We start from the raw sequence: 12,294 nt of genomic DNA on the forward strand, positions 1-12,294 counted from the left end.
TGCCCGAGCTGATCCACGCCAAGGACCTCAAGCCCTATTTCGGTCCATTCTCGGATGAGGACAACGAGGAACCAGGAGGCGGGGACTCAACACCGTTGGAGGAAGAGGAGGGCGTAGGCGACCCGCCAGCGAAAATCGAGGAATCCAGCGAGGATCCGATATGCGAGCGCGTCGCGAATGCAGCCCCCGCGAACGAGCGTGAGAAACCCGCGGCGGCTCCAGAGGTACCGATCGAGGCGCCGGCTAAGCGAGGCCGAGGTAGGCCGCGCAAGAACCCCGCGTGCGAACCTCGGGAACCAGGTGGAGACGACCTGGATGGCAATGCGGACAGGGGAAGGGGCAGACCACGTCGAACCGCTCAGCGCGTGCGGAAGGTGGTACTGCCAGCTACCCCCGCAAATGGGCCATGTTCGCGAGGAAAGCGCCGGGGACCGGGGCGCCCTCGTAAACAATAGCGTCGAGCGTCACACGGCGACGGGTAGGTTAAGGGCTGAGCCTGAGAAATCCCTTAACCCCACTTCTTCTCTTTTACAGATGGAGAGGAAGCTGGTCATCAGTGAAGAGGCCCTGGCCTCTGATCGGCTGATCGGCGACCTCCGTAGGTTCGTCCGGGCCCAGGTCGAGGTGGCCGCTCGCGAGGGCCGCTCGCGCCAGCGGGTGGACGACTTCCTCCGGGAAGGTATAAGGGCCCAAACATCCAAGCCCTCGACCCGGGAAGCGTCCACCCAGACCGACGGCCCGTCCGAAGAGGGTCGTCGGTCTCAGTCCACGCAGGACCAGGGTGTGCAGGCCCAAGGGTCGAGCGCAGCAATGACGGAGAGCTCGACCCAGTGCCCCGGGCCAAGGGAGGCCTGCGGCCAGCAACAGTGGGTCTGCAACCACCCACGGGTCCCCCAGCAAGATGGGCTTGTAAACTCCTGGAGGCACGTGAGGTTGGGCATGTAAAAAAATAAATCAATATATGTTATAGTATATTTTTACCTCATTAATATTTTCGTCACACACATTTTCGCTTTTTGTTCCTTGCTCTAAAATATGATCATGCTCCAAAACTCCAAAACTTTACGTGGCAAACACGCTAAAGATAAAAGATGGCGAATGACGACGTTTCCTTACGACGCGAATTGCGATAGCACCTTTATGGAGCTGCGCATGCGCGGTGCAAAAATCGCGCAGCCTATAAGCATCGTATATAAATAAATGAATAAATAAATAAATTATTAAGTATTTAAAAATGTCATTAGCTGGGCAAATTAAATCGGCTGAGGGGCAATTTTTTAGTACTTCAGGAAGTTAAAAATATTGAATGATAAGTAAGATATTGAAGTTTGAAGTCGCAGATGGTAAACTGATTATTATTAATTTATTACGGTGAAACTAGAGTTGAGCAAAAAAATCTACGGACATAATCGAATTGGGCAATTAAAAATCTATCGGCTTGTATATTTTAATTTTATTTTACAGTAATTATGCAGGCCGGAACGGGTGGGGGGGGGGGGGGGGGTTCAAAACGTCAGTTGATATGTACAGTCACAAACATGGCATGAGGTACTTGTTCCTGTAAATATTTAGAGTTTTTGTTTTCAAGAGGTTAATTCAAGGATATTCTGCATTGGCTAGTTCGCTAAGGTATACGTTGTAAATGTTACGTTCTTAAGCATTCAATAAAAAAACACATGGATATATATATAATTAATTTCAATATTACGTGTGTTATTACCACTCGAGTAAAATATTTAAAAATTGTATAGTGTTTTTCTATTAATCTGTGGCTTCCTGATTAATTAATAAAACTGATTATCATTACTATTCTTCTATCTTAGTTTTTATATTTCTGTACTGTCTATTGATTCATATATTTATTTTACTTTATTGATCTGTTACTAATATATGAGAGGTACAACATCATAGTAATTTTAAAATACTTTCTGAGTAATTATTACAGTTAAATTAAGAAAATTAAAAAATTACTAAGATTTTATTAAACTATAATTCCTAATAATTTATTAAAGTATCTTTCTAATTCTTGGAATATTTTTAAATAATGATTTTTTAAGTTCATTCAATAAATGTTCACATCTAATATTAATTTTAATACGTATTTTAAATGGTTAATAGTTCTATATTATATTAACAATGTTCATTAAAAACAACAGGTATCCAATCAAGTATACTCCTTTCAATTCAATCTAATACAATAAGGTTTAAAATCTGAAAACCAATTATTATTACACATTATTGATTTCACATTATTAATTAAACAATAATCACCCTTATAAGGTTAATGGATGATATTGTATGCATATATGTACACACACACACACACACACGCACAACTTTTTGAAAACATATTTTATAACTAAAATATGTTTAGTTTCAGATTTGCTGAGTTAATGAAAATACTTGTTAAGAAGTTATGTAGAACTTATCTAGATTCTTGTATTAATTTTTTATTGATAATTTTACATGGATACTTGTAAGTAAATTTAAACAGAATATCAATGTATCATTTACTGAAAATTCATGGAAATATCGGCTTATTCATTCTTTTATCCTGAAATAATAATAAATTTCCTAGTATTATATGTATATTTATACATCATTATCTAAAAATTTAGTAATTTAATAGACATAAATTATCATAAAAATTTTGTTACAATTTTGAACTATTTCATTGTCTGAAAAATAAATTTATAAATTATTAATAAATTTGATGTTCAAATATGTAAATATCTATTTATTTATATATTTATTAAGGCTAAAAATGAATCAATATGAAAAAATTATTGCTGTATGTTAATTAGTTATACGATAGCCATATTTAACTACTAGATTATGTCAGAAAAAATACTTGATTCTTGCAAGGTATAGATATAATGATAAAATTACATAGAATTAAATGTTTGTTCTGTTAAAAGCAATACACATTCCAGGCCGATTCCATCTCCATACAGAGCTCCATGAGTACTTGTTACCGAATGAATTTGAAGTTTTTTTATATTATTTGAAATGAAAAATAAGGAGACCTGTTTTTCTTTTCATCTTAAAATACGTAATTGCATTATACATACATTTTCAAAATTCAATGCAAAATGAAAAAAGTTAAAAAAAAATTTGTTTAACTGACTTTCGATGACGTACATTTTATTTATTTTTAGATATAATTTAATGAATCCTATTTCTTATGGTCTAGTAAATGAAAGCTTTTACAACTACATTACTAAAAATATGTAAAAGTGCATTTCCGGGAGAAAAAATACATTTTTCCGAAAAAGTGCATCTTTTAAAAATATGAAAAAATATATTTTTTTTGCGGTAAATTTTTTTTGTAGATTCTTTGCCCAATATATTCAAGTACGTATTTATGAAATTCTCGGTCTTTGGTTTTTTCGGCGAATAAAAAATATTTAAAAAAAAATTATTTTTCATTTTTGGTCTGAAACATACGAGCATTTATACAGTTGTACAATGAGTAAATTAAGTGACCTATAGCAATAAAATATTTAGATGTTTACTACTTAGCCTGTGTTGATTTTCGTGGAAATTATTACAGTGATGTAATATGTTTATGTACGCTATCATTGATACCTTCCAGTGATATTATATGTTTGTGTACACTATCAATGATCCCTGTGTAAATATTCGTTGTATATATCTAGAAATTACGGTTAATTTACGTCTCTTAACTTATCAGCATGTCAGGCATCGATATTTATTCAACAATGCGAATGAAATATCTAGATTATTTTGGAGTCCACAAAAAATGTGTGTATAATAACGGAAAACTGAATTTTCAGAAAGTTGGAGATTATGCAGGCTTTCTGCAATCAAAGTTCTCTGACAAGAAATTTCTCAAATTATTCATAATTCTAACTCCTTCATTAATGAAATTTAAAATTATGACGATTTTTCCGCAAACGACTATTTACATGATTGATAAAACAAGAAAGATTGTTTCAAATAAAGGTAATATTTTCAAAATATAATGTTAAAATTATATTCTTAACTATCTCGTTAATTTATTATAGGCATTATTCTATTACTATGAATTATAGGTATTTAGTGTGAACCAGATAAACGTAATGAGCATCCATTGGGAAAAAAAACGACAGAAATAGTTATGCAGTATTTTTTGAATGATGACTTTAACTGCTCGAGACAAAGTCCGAATAAATTAGACGTGATTACTATGACTGAAATCGGCGTAAAAGTTAAAAAGGTCACACGTTTCTTGACAAGAAGTATGAAAAAAGTGTATCAAATTTTGAAAGAAGAAAGTTCTAGAATAAAAATTAGTAAATCAAAATTCTACTCTATGCGTCCAAAGTTTGTCCTGATTAATCCATTCAATGATGTGTGCTTGTGTATTAATTGTACCAATTTTGAATTATTCTTGATTGGTTTGAAAAATTTTATCGGTCGAAATGCTGTTGACCTTCAAGTATACGTTCTAAAATTTTATCATCTGTACTATCACGGTGGGTCTGAGCGACATTTAAATAAAAGTGAAAGCAGGTTCCAATTTTTTTGCAAATTTCGGTAAAAATACTAATAATTAGAAGATCCCAGAAAGAATTAAAAAAAATCCCTGAGCCCTTTTTGAAAAAATCGATTTTTAAAAATTTTTATCAAACAAAAAAAATAAAAAAATAATTTTGGTTGTGGTTGATGGTATTAATAAATAAATCAATATTTTTTCGATATTTCCACAGATGCACATTTAATAATAAAAAATTCAACACCAGCATTTTAAAAATTAATTTTTTTTTATTTATTGACTGTTTTTATTAATTTTTATCTCTCTATTCTCCCATACACAATCATATTAATGGAGAAACACATGTACTCGTATATTTAAATATCAGTGTTTATTAATAGTATACATACGATAAGGATATAGCAGTATTGTAAACATGTGTGTTTACAGCGCGCACCTGTATCTAAGGAAGTAGTAGCAAAAAGTAGTAGCTAAAAAGAAGGCTAAACTGAAAAAAATTTGTGAAAAGTTTCTCGAGAAATTGGAGAATTTAGTGAGTTACAACATTGAAGATGATTGGTTACCGAATGCTGTGTGTAGTACTAGCCTTCTTTTTCTGACAAACCAAACAAATTTTCGAACGATTCTCAGAGTGCGTTAGTGCACGTCGCTTCATGTTGCTAATTCAATTATTTTGAAGAAACACAGAACGTTAACTACAACAAAATTCTTATTGTATTTCTTATCACGAGAACACTATTACTGGCAGATTTCATTGTTGATCGTTCAATCAAGCTGAGACAACTGTGAAAACTTTTGAGCACGCTATTCTAGCTACTACTTCCTTAGATACAGGTGCGCGCTGTAAACACACATGTTTACAATACTGCTATGTCCTTATCGTATGTATACTATTAATAAACACTGATATTTATATATACATGTGTTTCTCCATTAATATGATTGTGTATGGGAGAATAGAGAGATAAAAATTAGTAAAAACAGTCAATAAATAAAAAAAAATTAATTTTTAAAATGCTGGTGTTGAATTTTTTATTATTAAATGTGCATCTGTGGAAATATCGAAAAAATATTGATTTATTTATTAATACCATCAACCACAACCAAAATTATTTTTTTATTTTTTTTGTTTGATAAAAACTTTTAAAAATCGATTTTTTCATAAAGGGCTCACGGATTTTTTTAAATTCTTTCTGGGATCTTCTAATTATTAGTATTTTTACCGAAATATGCAAAAAATTGGAACCTGCTTTCACTTTTATTTAAATGTCGCTCAGACCCACCGTGCTATGCTCCTTACCAATATAGGCATGTTACTTTCAAGAATGCAAATTATGCCCTGACTTTAAGAACATTTCTTTTGAAATATTAGGAATCGATGAATTACAGTTTGAAAAAGATATAACTTTCGCACTTTGGAACAAACGTAATTTGGAATCTAAAACCTTACCTGTTTGTACTTTCAAAAACGCGATTGCAAATTACACTGTTACTGTTACATCATATTTTAGAATTGAAGAAGTGTAATAAAGCCGAATAAAAGCTGAAAAAGAAAGTATCAAAACAAATTGCCGACATTTAGTGTTGCACATCGGTTTTTTAGAAAATTGGTCAGTGATATTAAAAAATGCAGTACACGGCAATCATTCGGTACATAAGCAAATTTTTAGTTTTACTGTTGTGTGCTATATAAGTAACGTCACAAAAAGCTTGACAGTAATTAGCAAAAATTTATGAAACACAATTATTCTCATGCTTTATTAACAATGAAAAAAATCTTTGATGGACTAATTAATCTACTACGTATTAATTATACTTTCATTGATGCAATAACTTTAATATCTCTTGGCGCTGCAAGTAATTCCAAAATACATCAATACTAAAAATCAACTATTAATAAAAGATGGGTATTGTTTGCTTCTGGTCATGGCAAAGGTGCTGTTGACGTTGTAGAAGGTTTGGTACAGGATTACGCAGCAACGCATAATTTACGCAATATAGAAATTGACGCTATAAAAACTTTTGAAAGTTTTGTTAACGAACTTAAGAAATATACAACATCAATTAGGATTATTTATATGAAAAAAAAGTCGAAAAGTTTCGCAATAGTAAAATGGAAGAAAGAAATATATGTAACAAAGTTCAAGGTATTCAATAATACGCATGTGGAAGAGTGTGATTTCCGTAGGATAAACTACATGCTTCACAGTCAGAACTACTGCATACCTTTGGGTATAAGTTGAAGACAATAAAAAAAATCTCAAAAGCAACGAAAATCGATAAGCAAATCTGTAAAGAAATGTAACCAAATTAAGAAGAGCTGAGGAGAATTGTAAACAGAGTAAAAAAAACAAAGAAATCTAAAACTCGATAGTTTTTATGACCTAATAAATATATCCAACGAAAATTTTATGCGCTTTTTTTCCAAACATACTAGTCATCATAAATGCATGTGTTATTGTGTACATTCATACCGAAAAAAAATTTTTTCAATATTTTTTATCAGACGAAAAAAGTGAAAACCGATAATTTTATAACTACGTACTTACAGATATTGATTAAACGAATCTATGAAAAAATTCACTGCAAAAAATATGGCATTTTTAAGGAAAAAAAATTTTCTTAAATATGCACTTTTTCGGAAAACTGCATTTTTTCTCTTATTTTTCATTTACAATAATATAAAAATACTCCAATTTATTCAGTAACAGGTACCCATAGAGCTTTCCATGAATCGAGATGGAATCGACCCCCACTGGAAATACACTCTTGATCAAAATTTTTTGCCAATCCAAACACAAAATTACTAAAATTTTTAAGTTTTATATCTCAGTTAAAAATCAACTTGCAGAGCTCAGCGGGAGCTGATTTAAAAGGTCATTCTAAATTCTTTCGTAATACGTATTTAAACATTACTTTAAATAATTTTATTTTAACGGTATCATAAAAAAAGAATTATCAAAAATCTTTGCTCATCTTTATGTACTTGCCGTTTTGCAAAAAAAAATCATAGAAAAAATAAAACAAAAACATTTCGTAGCTTTTTTGAAATACTTTTGAAATTGATGCTACAAAATTTCGTTTTATTCAAATTCAACGATTTTATAATAATTTTTTTCCAAAACCACATTAAAATTCAACTCTGTATCTTTCAATATGCCAATGATAATAAGGTTTACGAGGTCTGTCTGGAAAGTATCGGGCCTACCTTTATATTTTCGTGCTAGCGTTATTCTTTATCATCTTGTGGGTGGCATCCTTCAAAGTAATCCCCACTTGATTGAATAACACGGTTCCATCGATGTTTCCACTTTTCAAAACAGTCCTGAAACTCACTTTTAGGAATAGTCTAAAGTACACTCGTCGCATTGTTTTCAACCGTTGTTTTGTCATCGAATCGGTGTCCTTTGAGTGGTTTTTTTAGTTTTGGAAACAGCCAAAATTCACAAGGGGCTATGTAGGGACTGTATGGAAGTTGTCGAAGCAATGCGATATTGTGTTTGCTCAAAAACTGCTGCACAAGATTGGATGAATAAGCTGGCGCATTATCGTGATGGAGAAGCCAGTCACCACTTTCTCAAAAGTGCGGCCGTTTTCTTCTTACTGCATCACGCAAATGTTTTAAAATTTGAACGTAGTATTCTTTATTGATTGTCTGACCTGTTGGTGCATACTCGTGATGTACAACACCTTCACAATCGAAAAAAACAATCAACATTAACTTAATATTGCTCCGACTTTGACGTGCTTTTTTTGGTCTTGGTGATTCAGAATGCTTCCACTGTGAAGATTGTTGTTTTATTTCAGGATCATAACCATAAACCCATGATTCATCAGCTGTAATAACTTTTCTAAGCACATTATCATCATTATTGACCATTTCCAGATTGTCCAGAGCGATTTCTAAGTGAATGTTCGTCTACTCTGCTGTGAGCAATTTTGGGATGAATTTTGCACACACGTGTTTCATTCCTAAATTTTCGGTTAAATTTCGTTTTAACCGTTTTTGGTATCCCAAGGTCTTCTTCTAGTTCTCGCACAGTCATACGACGATCTTGTTCGACTGCAAGTCGCACCCGCTCAATATTATCTGCGGTTTTTGTCGTCGATGGTTGGCCGAAACGAAAATCACTATCGACAGAAGTGCAACCATCCTTGAACCGTTTATACCACTCTTTTATTCGTGTTTTGCTCATACACTCGCTTCCGAAGGCCTTTTGCATCATTCCAATAGTTTCCGAACTCGTTTTTCCGAGTTGAAAGCAAAATTTGATGCAAATTCGTTGATCTTGTTTTTCAGTCATTTTTGACAATATCAAAATCCGAAGAACGCGAAAAAGGCACTGTAAACAAAGACACGCTGCGCATGAACTATACGTCCGGCAGGTGTCAGTAAGTAACCAATAGATTCGTGAGGCTTTACTGTTGACGTTTCTGTCCGGTAGAGGTCGCTCGAACACTATGGCGCGAAGATATAAACGTAGGCCCGATACTTTCCGGACAGATCTCGTATTTTGTACAGAATACAAACTATCCATACATGACTTATGTTCATAGGTAGCATTAGGGCAATTCTTGGCTATTTCAAACAGTTCAAAACTTCAAATCACCATTTTTGTTCAAAGTTGGTAGACTTGTTATCTATACAGAGGTCAACATCTGTGCAGAGTTTTAGATCAAAATATTGATAAGGGGCCGACTTATCAAATGTTGAAAAAATATTGGACTTTTTTTATTAATTCGATTTCTCGGAGACTAATAAAGATATGGACATGATTCTTTTTTTAAAAGACGCAGAAAGAGTTTCACTTTTAAAATTTAAATAATAAAATACCAAATCATTTATTTATACCATTGTTATAAACAATTTTTTCAAAAAATCGAAGATATCTCAAAAAACGATATTTTTTTTTTAATTTTTGTACCATCGTGTTCCTTGTCAGTTTTTACATAAGAAACCGTTGAGGAAATCGAGTGCCCGCTATTAGGATTAAGATGGCACTAAAATGAAACGAACCGCGCGCTAGCCGCTCGACCGTCTGCTACTCGTGCGGTTCCAACGTTGCTTGCTGCAATTGCCTTTTTTAAAGAATAAATAATTTCATATTCTAACAGTCTATAAGTATTTATTTAAATAATATATAAATGTATTAATTAAGTAAGTAATGTTAATGAACTATTTTTTTATACAATCTGATATAATATTGAAATTAAATATTTGCTCTCTGCGTTCGAGCGGGCTTGAGACAGACGCATATTTAGGATGCGGCCGCATTAAAAATGTTTTTTTATCGGACCTACACCATAATACTCTTAATAAGTTATTTACAAGTAATTTTACAAAAAAAAACCCTTTCAGTTATGCGTCTTATTTCAAATTCAGAAGAGTATGAAGTTTTGTTTACTTTAATTTCCGTTGTATACAAAAATAAGTTGTATCAAAAATACATTTCAAAATACTGTAAAAAAAATTATTTATGTTAGTGACGGTGCCGGAAGCCAGTATAAAAATTTTCTAAACTTAGTTCGACATTACAGCATTTATTCTATTAGAGCAGAGTGGCATTTTTTTGCAAATTGTCATCGTAAAAGTCCGTGTAATGGAATTGGTGGAGGTATAAAAAGATTAGCTCGACGAGAAAGCTTGCTCGGTAAAATCATAAGTAATTCTGCGGAATTTTACAAATGGGCGAAGCTAGCTATGCCTAAAATAACGTTTATTTACTGTAGTCAAGAAGAATATGAAATTTTTGAAAGTAGCATGTATAGTCAATTAAAAGATGCTCTTACTATGCAAGGAACACAATCACTGCATGCATTCATTCCAGTTAGTGATGACAATACAACGGAAATTAAAGTAAGAAAAACTTCATACTCTTCTGAATTTGAAATAAGACGCATAATTTAAAGGTTTTTTTTGTAAAATTACTTGTAAATAACTTATTAATAGTATTATGGTGTAGGTTCGACAAAAAAACATTTTTAATGCGGCCGCATCCTAAATATGCATCGGTCTCAAGCCCATTCAAACGCAGAGAGCAAATGTTTAATTTCAATATTATATCAGATTGTATAAAAAAATAGTTCATTTACATTACTAACTTAATTAATACATTTATATATTATTTAAATAAATACATATAGCCTGTTAGAATATGAAATTATTTATTCTTTAAAGAAGGCAATTGCAGCAAGCAACGTTGGAACCGCACGAGTAGCAGACGGCCGAGCGGCTAGCGCGCGGTTCGTTTCATTTTAGTGCTATCTTAATCCTAATAGCGGGCACTCGATTTTCTCAACGGTTTCTTATGTAAAAAATGACAAGGAACACGATGGTGCAAAAATTAAAAAAAAAATATCGTTTTTTGAGATATCGTCGATTTTTTGAAAAAATTGTTTATAACAATGGCATAAATAAATGATTTCGTATTTTATTATTTACATTTTAAAAGTGAAACTCTTTCCGCGTCTTTTATAAAAATAATCATGTCCATATCTTTATTAGTCTCCGAGAAATCGAATTAATAAAAAAAAGTCCAATATTTTTTCAACAGTTGATAAGTCGGCCCCTTATCAATATTTTGATCTAAAACTCTGCACAGATGTTGACCTCTGTATAGATAACAAGTCTACCAACTTTGAACAAAATTGGTGATTTGAAGTTTTAAACTGTTTGAAATAGCCATATAATTCCTAACTACAAAAACTCACTGAAATGGTTTTTTATCTTTTCAGACAATCAAATAGACGAATTTTTTAAATATTCGATGCAGTAACGTAAGACTGAAGCCATTTGATGCACGTTATATCGATCTTGAAGTTTTCAATGATTGTTTCGAGTTCCACTAATTTTGTTGTTTGAATAATGGCATTTAAATTACTGCTCGATCTTGTGAGAAATAGTTCATGCTTCATGTTTACCAATACTTTGCGGTAATCTTCAGCAAGTCCGAGAATGAAGTTTAAAGGAATAGTGACATCGAAATATCCATCCTCGTTGATTATTTTCTGATCATTTTTTGTTATCTATCCATTGGTTGTTAGAGAAACTTTTTGCATTTATTGATTGCTATCGTATTAAGCTCATACCTAATTTTCTCAAACAAGTAATAGATGACGTTGTTCACAAATAGAGTATTCGTTAAGACTGCATTCTTTTCATCATACAATCTACCACAAATATGCAATGAGTTACAAGATGGTAAAAGACACAAGTCTTGATGTTGGAGTAATATACGAATTTTATCGCTATGTTTGAAAGATGTTTTGGTGTATGGTTGATGAGTATGAATCTCATAATAAGCCAAGGATTCATCAAAGGCGGTAAGTGACTGTATTTCTAGAACTTTCTCCATCATTTCGTTGAAAGCAGCAAAAATTAATGCAAGTTACTTTCAACCAGAAATTACTTTTAAGCCGAGACATTTTAGGAACTTTATGCTTTGATGTGTCAATGCTTTCGCTTTCCGATGACGATTGACAATCGGAATTCGCCGTGTTGTCGCTTTTACTTTCAATGGACGACTGATGGTTGGTTTGTATATTTTATTGCTTATATAGCTGCCACTACTGTTTAAATTGTAAACGATTCCCATCACGTACGTTTCAGATGTAATCTAATTGTTATCACTTCATCTCGAAAGTTTATTAAATTTCTGTCTTGGTCGACGATAAGTAATTGCAGATTATCTATGCACATTACAGTAACTAGATGATAAATCATATTAGAAGGAACTTCGATAATTTTATATCCTAATTAATATATTATAAAAAAAGTTAAGTTAATATATTATAAA

General features: G+C 32.6%; 1 protein-coding gene across 5 annotated transcripts in view; it reads left to right on the plus strand.

The window, feature by feature from the left end:
* The first annotated feature begins 1,516 nt into the window (after positions 1–1,516).
* The window catches only part of LOC131663040 (BTB/POZ domain-containing protein 17), a 355,591-nt gene continuing 344,813 nt past the window's right edge, over positions 1,517–12,294 (plus strand). Inside the window, exons 1-4 of one of the 5 annotated variants that reach the window (XR_009301821.1) lie at positions 1,517–1,629; positions 2,375–2,476; positions 3,798–3,966; positions 4,056–4,419. The gene's annotated coding sequence lies outside the window, so the exon portion shown is untranslated. Of the gene's footprint in view, positions 1,630–1,658; positions 1,898–2,109; positions 2,157–2,374; positions 2,477–3,797; positions 3,967–4,055; positions 4,420–11,631; positions 11,822–12,294 lie in introns of those variants that run through there. The other 4 variants (XM_058933095.1, XM_058933094.1, XM_058933096.1 and 1 more) reach the window with 4 other exon arrangements.

The sequence above is a fragment of the Phymastichus coffea genome, unplaced genomic scaffold (assembly GCF_024137745.1).
Source record: "Phymastichus coffea isolate CEN01 unplaced genomic scaffold, Cenicafe_Pcof_1.1 PCOF00030, whole genome shotgun sequence".
NCBI lineage: Eukaryota > Metazoa > Arthropoda > Insecta > Hymenoptera > Eulophidae > Phymastichus > Phymastichus coffea.